We start from the raw sequence: 15,095 nt of genomic DNA, 5'->3' as shown, positions 1-15,095 counted from the left end.
TGGACTGGAGGTCTCGGGTGGGAAAGATGGTGGAGTGGAAGGACCGGAGTGAAAGAGCTGGCAGGCTGGCAGGTAGTGGGATCTTTGAGATTTAAGAGATGGTCCCCAGTGGCTCAGCGGTAAAGAATCCTGCGACGCAGGAGACCTGGGTTCAATTTCTGGGTCAGGAAGATCCCCTGGAGAAGGGCAACCCACGGCAGTATTCATGCCTGGAGAATCCCATGGACAGAGGAGTCTGGAGGGCTACAGTCCATGGAGTTGCAAATAGTCAGACACGACCGAACACGTATGCACGTAGACATTCATGGTTCCCAGGTCTAGGGTATGACCAGGAGACCAGGGTGGGGCAGGAGATGTATCACTAGGACTAAGGTAGTCAGGAGAGTTAGGGGCTAAGGTTGTGGGGCGGGTCATCAGCTTTAATGTTGAGATCACCAAGAATGGTGACAGTGAAGGAGAAAGAGCCCAGTGGAGGAGAAAGAGCCCAGTGCTGAAATCGTCGAGGAATGGAGGAAGTGGCCAGAAGGATAATAAGGTGACACTAACTAGAAGCGGTGGATATGTTGACATGTATTCCAAAGGAGACGGGTTTTTGAAGGAAGAATAAGAACCGGATTGGGAAGCTTCAGTGGTGAATGAGGAGACATCTCCAGGCCCGGAAGCGTGGCCTAAGGAGAAAGAAGCCTCGGACAGGGCTGTGGAGCAGCAGGATCCTCAGAGGTCAGACAGTCTTCAGGAGGAAGGAAGAGAGGATCCCAGGCTTGCAGGAGGTTGCATGAGAAGGCAGAGAGGCTGCGCCCCACCCCGGCGCCTGACGGATAAGGGCAGCCTCACCAGGCCCCTAGAGGAAAGCTTCCCAGGTTACCCTGGCCTGGAGGGGAGGCTTCCTTTTCCAGGAACCCCTATAACTGTGGTTTCTCGCGTTTCTCAGTTGGGCCTGGTCCCCTGCTTCCTGGTGTCCTCATTGTTCTTCTTCCGTGTGGATTTCTTATTTCCTCAATTAGAGGCAAGTTTGGGCAGAACCCTGTCTAGGCCATTTTGCACGCGCGCTCCAGTCCAGCACAGCACCTGACACGCAATGGCCCTTCACAACTGTTTGCTGCTGGAGTTGGATGCAAATACGGTAATAGTTTCCCTTTAAGGCCAAGAAAGGGGCCCGTTCCGGGGGGTTGGAGGGAGGGGGGCGTCCTTCTGCCCGAGGCCCCCGCCCCCACCCCCTCCGGGCCAGCTGCTGCGGCCGCCCCTCCCCCGCTGCCCCGCAGCCGCCGGGTCTGAGTAACCCGACGCCTGGGCCCGCTCCCCCGCCCGACCCAGGGCTCGGCGGCCAATGGCCGTGGCCCGAGCCTCCGCTGGGAGCCGCGGGGGCCCTCCAGGCGCCACCCGGCCGGGCTGGGGCACCGGTTAAGAGCCGGCCTCCAGCTCCTGCTCCTGCTCTCCGTGCCCTGCGTGCGCTGTCGTCGGCCAGGCCCAGCCCAGACACGCCTGCTCCCTGCCCCGAGGCTGTGCCAGGGGACTGGGCGATGGGCGCAGACCAGGCCCCGAGAGGGCCAAGGCGGGAACCATCCCCAGCCCGGGGAGCCAGGACACTTGAGTTCTGGGGCGTTTGACAGGCTGAGAGACCTTGGACAGTCGCGGAATCGTCTGTGGTTGAGACCAGTCCCTGTCCATCTCGAGCGGGGCTTGTGAGGGCCCAAGCCGGCAAAGGGTGTGCAAGTCCTCCTGAATTAGCTGGTGTGTGCGTGTGCTCAGTCACACTGTCAAGCGTACTCTGCGACCCCATGGACTGTAGCTCGCCAGGATCCTCTGTCCATGGAATTTTCCAGGCAAGAATACTGGAGTGGGTTGCCATTTCCTTCTTCAGGGGATCTTCCCCACCCAGGGATCAAACCTACATCTCTTAACTCTGCCACATTGGAAGGCGGATTCTTTACCCCTGTGCTGCCTGGCATTAGCCAGAGGCCAGGCCAAACCCAAGTCTCTGGGACCTGTCATCACCGGCCCTGTCTACAGTGTCTCCTCCCCACCATCCTGGGAATTCCCTAGATTCAAGGGGAAGAGCCTGACACAACTTTCCTAAACACCTCAGTCTGGGCATTTCCGGCAGCTCCTCAATCCCAAGGCAGAGGTGGGCTGATGGGGTTAGCAACCTCCCTCCCCCCGAGGAAGGGAGCAGGAAATATATGCTGGGCTAGAAGGGTGAGCACAGGCAGGGCACCTTTCCAATTACCTAGTTTATCTCCAGGGTACTAGAGTGGAAAGAGTATAAAGAAGAAACTCTGACCAACAATACCTTTTTCCTCCTTCAGTGGTTACAACTACACACTCCCCACAGTTTGCCACCGTAGGCTACAAATACTTGAGTATTTATCTATATACACTAGCTTTGATCCCCTTACCTTAAGAAAAGCAAAGGAGAGCTCAGGAAATACATTGTAATCTGAAAGAAACAGAAGAGAAGAGATCTTTGTCAAGGATGCATAATTTTAACATTCACAGCTTTCCTATACTGGAGCAGGGCCTAGGTCGCATATGGTGATGAGGATACATCTGGGTCCCTTGAATCTTCACGTCTGTGTCCAGGTCCCAAACAGGCTCCCAAATAGGTTCTGGAACCTGCAACCTTGACTCACACCCTTTCCCCTGCACTGGACTGGCAACCTTCAGGCACCTTGCCTGGGGCACAGTGTCACATGGTACACGGCTCGGCTCTCTCTTCCCTGGCAGTTGGACTCCAGGGTCTGACACCCCATCAGGTCCTCTGCCCCAGGTGAATCCAAAGGCAGGATGTGGCGTTTCAGGGAGCCTGAGAGGGAGTCCAAAAGCAGGGAGGGGGAGAGTGCCCCCCAGCCCAGGCCTGGTGTTCTGCAGGCTTCCTGAAATTCATTTGCTTGTAGACCTCTTCAGCCTTGCCAAGTTCTGTGTGAAAGATCAGAACAGCTGGAAATTTCTAGCGGGAGAGTGCCAGGTGCTGAATAGGTCCCAGTCTGACTTAGAAACAGTGAGGGGGCCAGGGCTGTTTGGGGTTGGCATTCTTCCCTTTGCCAGACAGGCAGGAACTGCTTGCTCTTGGAAGGCATGCCACCCTCAAGCCTGGGCCAGAGCCGCTGTAAACCCCGGACACCAGGCTGGGGACAGAAACTAGGAGTCTCCTCCCTCCTAAGCCCCAGGATGACGACACAAAGGGCCTCCTCTGCAGACCAAGCAGAAGGGGATGGGCTGACTGGGGAGGGCCAAACCGTCACCCAGTCAAAGCCAGGCAGCTGCAAATGAAACACAGGCCTAGGAAGGCTCCGACAGGCACTCAGTCTTTCCCAGAGCCAAAAAATCCTGGCTAGAAACTTGACTACAGAGCAATGCAAGGCACTGGGAAATACTTGAAACCAGGCAAGACCCCTGGTAATGTTGGACTCCTGACAAACAATGGGCTGAGCCAAATGCTTTTTCCCTACCTGGCCCAGACACAAAAATTGAGCTGGCCAGAGGGGACCCAGGGGAGGTGGCAGAGGAGCCAGGGAGGGACCCAGCAGGAAAAGGGAAGCTGGCAGTAAGGTCGTTTTTATCCTGCTCAGAGAGCAGAGCTCTCACACAGCAAGTCTGCAAAGGGGAGAGTTCCTGCTTGGCTTGACAAAAGGCCAAGGTCACTCAGGCCCTCTGGAGCCTCTCACAAGGGGCTCTGGGACCTACACGGTGGCTAGGCCACAGGGGTTACTTTCTGTTTGAAGAAGGGTAGGTGGTAGGGGCAGCTGCTGAGGGAGGCCGGCACCCCGCCCCCAACCCCAGGCTGTGACAAGCTTGACCTTCACTCTCAGACTACCTCAGTCCTTCCAAGGCAGGCTCTTCTTGCTTTATTTATTTGCCATGCTGTGCAGCTTGCTGGATCTTAGTTCCCAGACCGGGGATTGAACCTGGGCCCGTGGCAGTGAAAGCACCAAGTTCTAACCACTGTACTGCAAGGGAATTCCCATCAGCCTGCTTTAAATTTTTTCTCCCCAAGATTTTGTTTTTTCACGTGGACCATTATTAAAATCTTTATTGAATTTGTTATAATGTTGCTTCTGTTTTACGTTTTGGTCTTTTGGCCAGGAGTCTTGTGGGATCTTAGCTCTTCAAACAGGGATCAAACTTGCACCCTCTGCATCAGAAGGTGGTGTCTTAACCTTTGGACAGCCAGGGAAGTCCCCAGGCTGCTTTATTTTAAATGCATCTGCACGGTAGCATGTTATGGATAACGTTTATAAACCTACTAAGGAATGTTCTTTTATTCATATTTCTCCTGATATGTGAAAGGAGGGTTACTTTTTAAAAGTTCCAAAATTAAACAGAAAAAGAGACGTCATCATGTGTTGAGGATGGATTGGGGGGTCTTAATTTTCTTTATCCTTTGCTGGATCTTGAAAAAAAAAAAAAGAATAGACACATGCCACGGCACAAGGCTCCTTAAAAAAAAAAAAAGCTTTCTGAATTTAAGACTAGAGCATGCTCTATAAAAAGAAATTCAGACAAAAAGTATAAAGAGCAGAAAATCACCTATTAATCCCACTACCCACTGATAGCCCTGATATCATTATTGTGTATTTTTCCCACACTATTTTCTGTGCATGCAGATCCATGTGTTCACATGAGATATAATTATTAACATCAGAGTGTTGTCTTCTTCTTACCCCTGCCCGCTGAAGAAAATTCTAAACTTGCCTGTTTGGTTTCTCTTCACTTCACTCTTCCACAGAGAGGAAGAATGATCACTTGCTGAGAAAAGCTAAACTGATCTACATAATAAAGGAATGCCGTGAGATGGGATGAGGTCCAGGGTAGGGAAAAGCCTTCTGAACTAGAGTTCAGTAGAGAGTTCGGTTTGTAGCACGTTAGAAGCTCAGGAGAAGCGACGGGGTGTAGAGAACTGGGCTTGGAAGACGGGGCTGCAGAGATGAACTGATGTGGTTATTTTTCTGGAACTCTTTTAATGTTCTCCTAGAGATGTAATTAAATAATGGAATTTATTTCGTATTAATTTGGGCCATTAAGTCCATACAGAGACTGAAATTATGGTCTCCCTGCTCATTTACAAGGGTTATGTTTTTAAAACATGGAGTCTCAGTATATTTCCTTTTTATATCCTTTTTAAAAAATTAAATTTCAGGGCTTCCCTATTGGCTCAGTGGTAAAGAATCTGCCTGCTGATGCAGGAGATGTGGGTTCAATTCCTGATCTGGGAAGATCCCACATGCCGAGGAGCACCTAAGCCTGTGCATCCACAACTATTAAGCCTGTACGCTAGCGCCTGGGAGCTTCAACAAGAGAAGCCACTGCAATGAAAGCCTGCACACCGCAATTAGAGAGTAGCCCCTGCTCGGCGCAACTAGAGAAAAGCCCAAGCAGCAACAAGGACTCAGCGCAGCCAAAACTGAATAAGTAAATAACACTGCTTTAAAAAATTAAATTTCGTGGTCAAGTCAATACATGGAGATTTTTTTCTTTATTCTTTAAACAGCTGCATGGCTATCCATTCATCTTCACCATAATTTACTTAATCCATCTCCCGTTGATGATCATTTATGTTATTCTAGGTTCACTATTGTCAATAATTACCCAGAGGCTATCCATATGCATATACATCTTTGCACTCTAGCTGAAATTTTCCTTAGGATGTATTCCTGTATGACTGCAGGATCAAAAGAAAAGGACATTCAAATTTTAGTGCACAGTGCCATGTTGCTCTCTGTAAAGACTGAACAAATTAAAACCACCACCTACAGGGCTGGATTCTGCTCTTGAGTGTAGTACTGCTGGCAAGGGAGGTCCCAGTGGGTCAAGCAGACAGAGAGGCTTTGGGAAGGAGCTGAGCCGTCGCACAGGGTTAGGGGTGGTGGTGCGCGGGTCGGTAAGGAAGGGTCTTCCAGGGAAGATGGTAAGAGAGCCAGTGAAGGCTCTATAGAAATTACTTTTGCTACTCAGCATCCTTTCCCTGGGGAAATCACCTTCTCCTCCACAGTAGCCCATTCAGCCTATGGATGAGCTTTGGGTGGCGCCGACCTCCGCCTTCTCCAAGACCCCCATCCCGGGTTGGCCACAGGAGTGACCAGATGACTGGAGCCAGATTAGTCAGAGATCTTCATACCCTAGTGAGAATGATGGTTCCAGCCAGGAAGAAGTCTTTCTTGCTCACTGAACACCACGCGACACCAGAGCTGGCAGTGGTCCTCTCCTCCCATCCTGTGAGGGCTGCCCAGATGAATGCGGAGCTGAGAGATGGAGACAAAACCCTGATAGCTTTGCAGAGCCCCGAAACCTAGACACGTCCGAAGCCATCAGGGTCCATCTTGGGCATTCTGTTTACAACAAAGAAGTCTTGACTCCTGCTCAAATTGTCATTAGATTTTACTTTTTAAATTCAGGTAAATTTCACACAACATAAAATTAACCATTAACTATGCTAAAGTGTGTGCTTCAGTGGCATTGTGTATGTTCATCATGTTGGGCAACCATTGCCTCTATCCAGTTTCGAAGACATTTACATCATCACAAAAGGAAACCCCGTCCCCATCTAGCCATCACTTCCTATTCCTTCTTTCTCTCAAGAAGTTTCAGATAAGTACAATCACACAACATGTGGCCTCTTGCGTCTGGTTTCTTTCACTTAGTATGATGTTTTCAAGCTTTACCCATATTGTAGAATGTTTAAGTACTTCATTTATTTTTCAGGCCGAATAGTATTCCACTGTAAGGAATATACCACATTTTGTCTATTCTGATGGACATTTGAGTTGCCTCTACCTTCGAGTAGAATAATGGTGCTGTGGACATTCATGTGTAAGTATTTGTTTGCATGCCTGTTTTCAAGTCTTTGGGAGTATATACATAAGAGTGGAATTGGATGGGTCATATGGTAATTCTAAGCCCAGACATTCTACATTCTTTTTCTAGTTTAAGCCAGTGCGAAGTGGGTTGCCTTCCTGGGCAGTCAAAGGAATCCTGACTTACTCAGGTCTTGAAAGACAAACCAGCCTGGCTGGAGTGGGGAGCAGGGAGGAGAGGGTTTGTCCTGGAGCAAGTGGGCAAGCAGTGGTAGAGACATGGAAACAGACCCTGGAGGAAGTACATTCTCGAGTGGGAGTGCCACACGAGAAAGTGCTGCCAGCCTTCTGGACTAGTAGCAGGGCCACACTGTCTGGGAGACCCACAGAGAAGAGGAATCTTAGACCAGTTGCTTTGGCAACCCAGCCTAGGAGAGGAAATGCCCTCCTTCCTCTTTTCCTTCCTCCCCCCTTCCTGTCAACGCCTGAGCAGGATGCACCACCAGGGAGTAGCCCGAGTGGGAAAACGCATTTTCCTTCTTAAAGGAGAAAGCTTTATTTCACCCTGTGCCTCCTGCAGCCCTGACAGGGATCAATTTCTCTATTGTGCTGGGCCATCAGTCAGGCCTCAGGACCACGTTTGAGGGTGGCCAGCCACCTTCAAACCTGCCCACTCTTGCCTGAGACTCCAGGCAGAGTGAAACCCCTGATTCAGCTTAGAAAAGAAATCATTGAGGTCTCTGCTCCTGTTCCCTCATTCCCACCCACCACTCTCGGCACCCCAGCTCCTTTGGGGGATCAAATCGGGATGATGGAGATCTGTGTTTCTGCTCATTCTCATTGAACATGGGTTGAGAGTCTCCTCTGAGTCAGTGTCTTCCCATTCGATTGACTTTCTTTGTGTTGAACACCCTCTGTGTGGGTCATGGTGGGTAAACTCCTGGGCAGCAGAGTAAGAGGAGCAGGGCAGCGACCTGGGGTCAGGGGAAGGGGCACTGGAGATACTGATACCCAGGTTCCTGATCCCGAGGCACATGCAGCTCAGTAGGAGAGACCACGGGCAACATAAAGCAGAGCAGGCATAATCACAGCAGTAGGCACCGACTCAGGGATGGAACCCAGGTCTCCTCACTGGAGGCGGACTCTTTACTGTCTGAGCTACCAGGGAAGCCCCTTAGGTCCCTCCTAGTGAATATCTATTTACTCAGTTTACTATGTATTTTAAAAATTTAATCAGAGTAATGCCTTCACATAGTTTAGGAGTTGAGCCATCCTGCCAACAGCAGCACCAAGTTGCCAGGCAGGTAAGGAAGCTAGCTGGCCTGGAAGTGGATCGTCCAGCCGCAGTCACACCTTCAGATGACAGGATCCTCTGCTGACATTGTGACTAAAACCCTACTGTGAGAGACCTTGAACTGGAACTGCCAAGTTAAAGAGAATTTCTGACCCAAAGAAACTGTGAGGCAATAAATGGTTATTGTTTGAAGCAGTTAAGTTTGGAGGTAATTCATTATTACATGGCAACAGAGAACAAATACATGTTTGCTTTTTTTTTAAAACTTAGTTGCCCTGGGTCTTCGTTGCTGTACACAGGCTTTCTCGAGTTGCAGAGAGTGGGGGCTACTCTTTGTTCCAAAGCTCAGGCTCTAGATAGCGCAAGGGTTTAGTTGCCCCATAACGTGGGATCTTCCTGGACCAGGAATCAAACCAATGTCCCCTGCATTGGCGGGCAGATTCTTAACCACTGGACCACCAGGGAAGTCTTGTGTTTGTTATTATATTATTTTCTTGGGTCAGAACTCTGAGAAAAGAGGCTGGGGAATGCTCTAACACAGATTGCTGTGAGCAGTGTTAACTGAGGACACTTTGGCTGTAGGCTGTGCATAATGAAATAGGCTAAGGACCATCCAGACATGTTCAGTTTTGAAATGATAAGTTTCTTACTAACTCAGAGAAGCCTGTGGTCTCAGGGAGGAGATGCCTGGCTGACTTTATTCACAGATGACAAGTGCTGGGGTCACAGGCATCCACCTGAGAGTTATGGGGCTAGGGATCTAATACAGTTCCCACAGTTAGGAACTGATTGAGCGCTTCCATTAGAAAAAGCCATCCCAGCCACAGGTTCATTTGAGTCTGGCCTCTATTTCCAGTGTGCAGAAGCTCGTCTCTTCCCTTGAAAACATGGTGAAAATCTCTGCAGTATTTCCCAGTGAAACTGGCTTCCTTCCCTGTCACCGGGAGCTGGCTGGAGCTGAAGGCACGACAGCGGCATTTCATCAGCTGATGTGAGCTCATGTCCAAGAAGTCCCCACGCCTCTCCGCTCTTGGTACCTGAGATTCTGGGAAATCAGCTCTATTTTCAGCCTGTAGGTTTCCTTGTCATTATGAGAACCGAGCTCCTCGGAAACAGGTGGCCACAGGGGAGCTGAAGAAAAGAGGAAGATGAAGCAAGCCCCACACAGCCTTGCAAGGAGATTGTTCTTAGCCTAAGACCCTGGAAACCTTGGTCGAAAACCCTCTCGGCTGTTGCCCCTTGGAGACATCTACTGTTTGGGGAAATATGTTTGGTAAGGCTTCTCTCAGCGACCAAACCGTCAGCCCATTTGAACCCCTTTCCTTGAAAGATATTTTGCTATAAAACATGTTTTAACACTTACTAATTTTTCTGTTGCTTCTTCCTTTCTTTCCTGGTTTTATGGCTTAGAGACAGGCCTTAAATCCAGCCATCTCGCCCTCCCCTAGCCAAAAAGAAAAGCAGATGAGAAATGACCGCTTTTCAATTTATCCACATCCCTTGGGGAAACAAGTGTACAAAACTCAAGTCTGAACCTTGTAAGGACCAGAGTGCTTATAAGTCTTCCTCCAGCAGAGACCCACAGGTGGTAAAGAAGAGACAGATCTAGCAACTGGTTATTTAAAAGCCGTCACAGCATTTAATAAAGGATGCCTTTTGGATTAACTATTAAAATTGACCTCCAATTCCCAGTGGAAACTAAACATGTCCAGGCACTGCCTAGAGGGTAAATGAAGAAACCAATGTTGGAAAAGTCAAGTCTGGGTTTCTTAGAAATAATCTGTTTGCGTGAGCAAAGGGACTGTTTCATGGTCCCCTTGGCCTCCATGCACATCTCCTCCAGAGGACAGTATCAGGCCATAGCTGAAGGATAAACTGTGTGTGAATATGGTATCCCTAGCAGCAACCTTAGACAAGGCTGGCAATGAAAGAAAAGCAAAAATGAAAGTAAAACACTGCCAATGCTTCTCTAGCAATTTGCATCGCATTACCCATAATGATTTGTAATTTTACATTTAAAGCTATTATCTTTTGGCAGACACCTTGACTTTAAATAAATGTCTGTCACCCCAAAGGACTGTGATAAGTCGTGCCTTGAATCCCACAGTAATATCCAGAGTGAGGTTTTGCGCACCGGAGTGGGGCCACCCCAGCAGGAACATTTACCAGCCTCAGACCACACCCTGCTTCTTGGCCTGAGGCTGTGCCCTACATTGGCACTTACCGTGGCCACTGCTTTGGTGACTGTCATCCTGCCAAGAGCTTTAAGCTACCACCATCCATCGACTCCCACTTCTCTCTGAATAGAAAGAACTGAGTAGCTTGCTTTCTCCCTTTGGTTTCCCTAGGACTGTCTGATCCTCTCTTGGTCCCCGACATCTAGGAACTACATATGCTTGAAAACAGACAGAAGCCTCCACGGAGCTGCTGGCAGAATGGGAAGGTGAGTGGATGCCAACTGGAGTGCCACTTCTGTAACCCCCCACACAGGAGACTAAGCAGTGTCACAGAATACTCTGATCTTCTTGTCAGAGCCTGAGAGCTCCTTGGAGCCAACGACTACACCAAAATTCAATCCGAATTTCAGACAGAAGCAAACTGTGGCTGGCTGGGGGCTATTTCTTCCCAGAACATGTATTCTACATGCTGATAGGTACGGATAAAGTTTAAAGAAATAGGACAATTACAGAAAGTACACAGCCAGTGTCTGGCACACAGTAAGCCTATCAGTTAGCTCTTTCTATTTAACTGATGACTTAAAACAACAGGAGTTATTTAGCGCATGGCTCTGCATTTGGGCATCTTAGGCTGTGCTCACTCATGCTCTGCTGTCTGCTGCCCCATTGGCTGGGGGCCCACTGGTCCGCAGTGGCCTCAGCTGGGGCAGCCCTCTCTGCTCCACGTGGACTATCATTCTCTGGCAGTCTAGCCTGGCCCATTCACTTGAGTTCCACAGAGAGAAGAAGCAGGCACGCTCTTTCATGGCCTAGGCTCAGAACTGTACAAATAACACCCACCGCATTCTTCTGGGTCAAGCAAGTCACTGGGGCAGCGTGAATTCAAGGAGTGGAGAAACAGCCTGCAGCTCTTTCTGGGAGAGGCTGCAAAGCCTGCTTGCAAAGCAGTAAGCATAGGGAGGAGAGAACAGTCGTGGCCATTTTTGCAATCTGCTGCTGTAGGTAGCAATAAACTCTGTGAGTGTGTATAATTTTCAAGCATTTCCAAGAGGAATTATATGACTGTGTTAGTTGACAAGGGCTTCCCAGATGGCTCCAGTGGTATAGAATGCGCTTGCCAATGCAGGAGACATGAAACACGGTTCTATCCCTGGGTCAGGAAGATACCTGGAGGAGGGCATGGCAACCCACTCCAATATTCTTGCCTGGAGAATCCCTCGGAGAGATGAGCCTGGCGGGCTACAGTTCATGGGATTGCCAAGAGTCAGACAGGACTGAAGCAACTTAGCATATTAGTTGACAAGCTAGGGTGAAAGATATATGGGAAAGCAAGCCCATCAGACTGGAATTATGCACTTTAGCGTAAGTCACTATTGGCTGGATTTTCTCTTGTTTGCAGCCAAATAAATGCTTTACTGATGTAGGCAGAATCATCAGAGACCCAGTTTGCCTTGCTTTCTGCTGAGTCCTCCGCACCTAAAATTGGGCCTGGCACAGAGCGGGCTTCGCAGATACTTGCTATTGAATGAATCAGGGGTCTAGTCCCCACCTTTCCAATAACTGGCCATACCACCCCGGCTGACCAAAGCATTAACCTTTCTCTGTGCCTCTTTTCTCCACAATGTAGCTCAACTGAACCTCACCAGAACTGAAGAAATACAAAGCCCCACATAAATGCAAACTGGACCTACACTCTACATCACCACGGAGATGCCTCCCAGCGTCTCAGATGGTTGCAGGAAAGCATTATTCTCTACTATCCTTAGAAACCTCTCTTTCCCCAGAGCACAGTTCCTTCCAAGGCTCTGGGATTAACCCTTTCCAGCCATGCCTCTTCCAACACTCTGTTTAGGTTACTAAATGTGCTCCCTACGAAAGGACAAGAGTTGAGGAAATAGGCAAGATGCTTCAAGGAAATAGATGGCATTTTGTAACTAGGAGGATGTCATGCCTGTGTGCCACTGTCACAGAATATTTTTAAGTGAATCGACTTGCATGTCTCCAGGTGATAGTCTTTACTAATCAAAATCTTGAGCTGGTGCAAGGATCTGTGAACTCTCTCCTGCTGAACACCTTATTCAGAAATAATGAAGATAATAATAACTCACATATAGTAAGTAACAAACACTCTGCATATGTTCCCTCATTTAAACTTCAGCAAAAATGTATGAAATTGGAAGTATCATTATTCCCTTTATACAGGTAGGGAAACTAAGGCATGAAGTTGCTAACTCATAGTAGATAGTAGAGCCTGGCTTTGAACCCAGGTAGGATAGCACTAGTGAACCATTATGCTTCACTGCCTTGCAACTACCTTACACTGAAAATCTAGTTGATGCCAGACTCTGGGCTTTGCACAGATAAGAATAAAGCCCAGTCCCTGTCTTGAAAGAGTTCCAACTCTGATAGACAGACCTGCTGGCAGAGATGGGTAAACAAAGCATCACAGCAACATAAACGAAAGAAAAAGGCCTGTGCCTGTTGGTAATCAAGGAAGGCTTCACAGAGGAGGTGGCTTTGGAGGGAAAGTAGAAGTTTTCTAAGTAGGCAAAGAGTGGACAGGGCACATCAGGGAGCAGAAGCTTCTTGGAGGTTAGATCTGGAGCAAGGGAGGCGGCAAAAGCCAAAACTGAAAATAAGGATGTGGTGCCAGGGGGAGGGAGTCTCCCTGCCTGGGTCAGGAAGCCTGGAAAGGATTTATACAGCGAAGGGGTGGGCTTGCTTTGCATTTTAGAAAAGGTTCCCAGGTGTGAAACTTATCACACATAAGGAGTGATTGTGGTGGGAAAAAAGAGAACGCACTTCAGCACTGTGGGAGACATTACGAAGTGAAGGAGAGAAGGGGCAGACAGATGTGTAGACCAACTCTGGCTTCAAGTGTATGAGGAAATGGACATCCACACCTACAAAACACATTAACTGAATAGGCCTCCCACATGCTCATGTGGGATGACAAGGATGACAAGGGCCTCTGGCAATGTCCCTACTACCACTTCTAAGATACCATCTCTCTGCAAACTCTATGGTGGTTAGGACTCCATACTTTCACTGCTAAGGGCCCAGTTTCAATCCCTGGTTGGGGAACTAAGATCCTGCAAGCTGCGTGGTGTGACCAAAAATTTTTAAAGTAAACAAAGTGAAAAAGAAAATCTCACTGAAGCCGTCATTTCAGGGCAGCCAAGGTTGGAAGAAAAGTTATGACCAATCTAGATAGCATATTCAAAAGCAGAGAGATTACTTTGCCGACTAAGATCCGTCTAGTCAAGGGTATGGTTTTTCCAGTGGTCATGTATGGATGTGAGAGTTGGACTGTGAAGAAGGCTGAGCACCGAAGAATTGATGCCTTTGAACTGTGGTGTTGGAGAAGACTCTTGAGAGTCCCTTGGACTGCAAGGAGATTCAACCAGTCCATTCTGAAGATCAGCCCTGGGATTTCTTTGGAAGGAATGATGCTAAAGCTGAAACTCCAGCTGAAACTTTGGCCACCTCATGCGAAGAGTTGACTCATTGGAAAAGACTCTGATGCTGGGAGGGATTGGGGGCAGGAGGGGAAGGGGACGACTGAGGATGAGATGGCTGGATGGCATTACTGACTCGATGGACGTGAATCTGAGTGAACTCTGAAAGTTGGTGATGGACAGGGAGGCCTGGCGTGCTGCAGTTCATGGGGTTGCAAAGAGTTGGACACAACTGAGCGACTGAACTGAACTGAAGGTAGGGCCATGAGCAAGCTGATGACTGAGCTCCCTGCTGAGAGAAAAGACTGAGATAGACGCGGTCAGGAGAGATGAGAAACCAGGACACCCTGAAGAGTGAAGAAGAGTTGGGGGATGTGATTTTTAAAAAGCTGGAGGGAAGAGTTGCCTGAGAACTTTCCATTCCTTAAGGTCACACTAGACTACCTGCAACCAGGTTTCATATGAATTCCAGTTTTCCAGTAAGTCCTTTTCTTTTTTTAACTTAAGCCAACTTGACTGAGTTTCTATTTCTTGGAATTAACAGACCCCTAACACAGCCTTACATACTAGTCCTGTAGTTTTCTTTTCCACTTTTTCTAGGTTCGCTTTTAACCTACAAATGCTCCTGAGGAAGTAATGCTTACATCACTAATACTTCAGGATAAATGCCTTTCATCATCCTTCTGAGTGAAGGAGGTGGCAGGCCAGTAACATGAGCTGCAGCAGCGTTGGGGGAATGCTGACAGGAGGACAGAGGCTATGACACATCAGAGACAGAGCCCTTACAACTGCACTTCAGCCCAGCCCAGCACACGGAACACTCTCACAGCTTTGGGTCTGCAGGGGCTGGCTATAAAATTCCTGGAGAGAGCTATTCCAAATCATCTGGGTATATTATGAAACGCAAAATTAGCTGGCAGTCTGGTTTCTTTGGGGCTTCCCTGGTGACTGTCAGTAAAGAATCTGCCTGCAATGCAGGAGACCCAGGTTTGACACCTGGGTCAGGAAGATCTCCTGGAGAAGGGAATGGCAATCCACTCCAGTATTCTGGCTTAAAGAATCCCATGGATAGAAGAGCCCGGTGGGCTACATTCCATGATGTCGCGAAGAGTCGGACATGACTGAGGGACTAATGCGGCACACTACACTACTGGTTTCTTCAGTCCGGATCTGTGAGCCATTCCTAATTCTGCAAAAAGTCAAGATTCTTAGATTTTCTAAAAGAATATGGTGTTTCTTCATTCTGTTGCACCGAAAACTCGCACACTTGAAAAATTTCTCCCATCTTCTCCCATCCCAGGCAATAAACTGTTAATTCATGAGAAGAAAGTTAACATTCTTCATTACCTACCCAAACACCTACACCCTCAAAGAG

At 48.6% G+C, this 15,095-nt stretch overlaps 1 long non-coding RNA gene across 1 annotated transcript; it reads left to right on the top strand.

The window, feature by feature from the left end:
- On the top strand, positions 229-13,541 carry LOC102179014. The gene is made up of 5 exons (XR_310383.3): positions 229-1,123; positions 6,700-6,807; positions 8,942-9,358; positions 10,434-10,528; positions 11,890-13,541. It is a non-coding gene; the product is annotated as an uncharacterized LOC102179014 (long non-coding RNA).

The sequence above is a fragment of the Capra hircus genome, chromosome 11 (assembly GCF_001704415.2).
Source record: "Capra hircus breed San Clemente chromosome 11, ASM170441v1, whole genome shotgun sequence".
In the NCBI taxonomy this organism is placed as follows: domain Eukaryota; kingdom Metazoa; phylum Chordata; class Mammalia; order Artiodactyla; family Bovidae; genus Capra; species Capra hircus.
The sequence above is the reverse complement of the archived record's forward strand: the minus strand, read 5'-3'. Positions and strand labels throughout refer to the sequence as shown.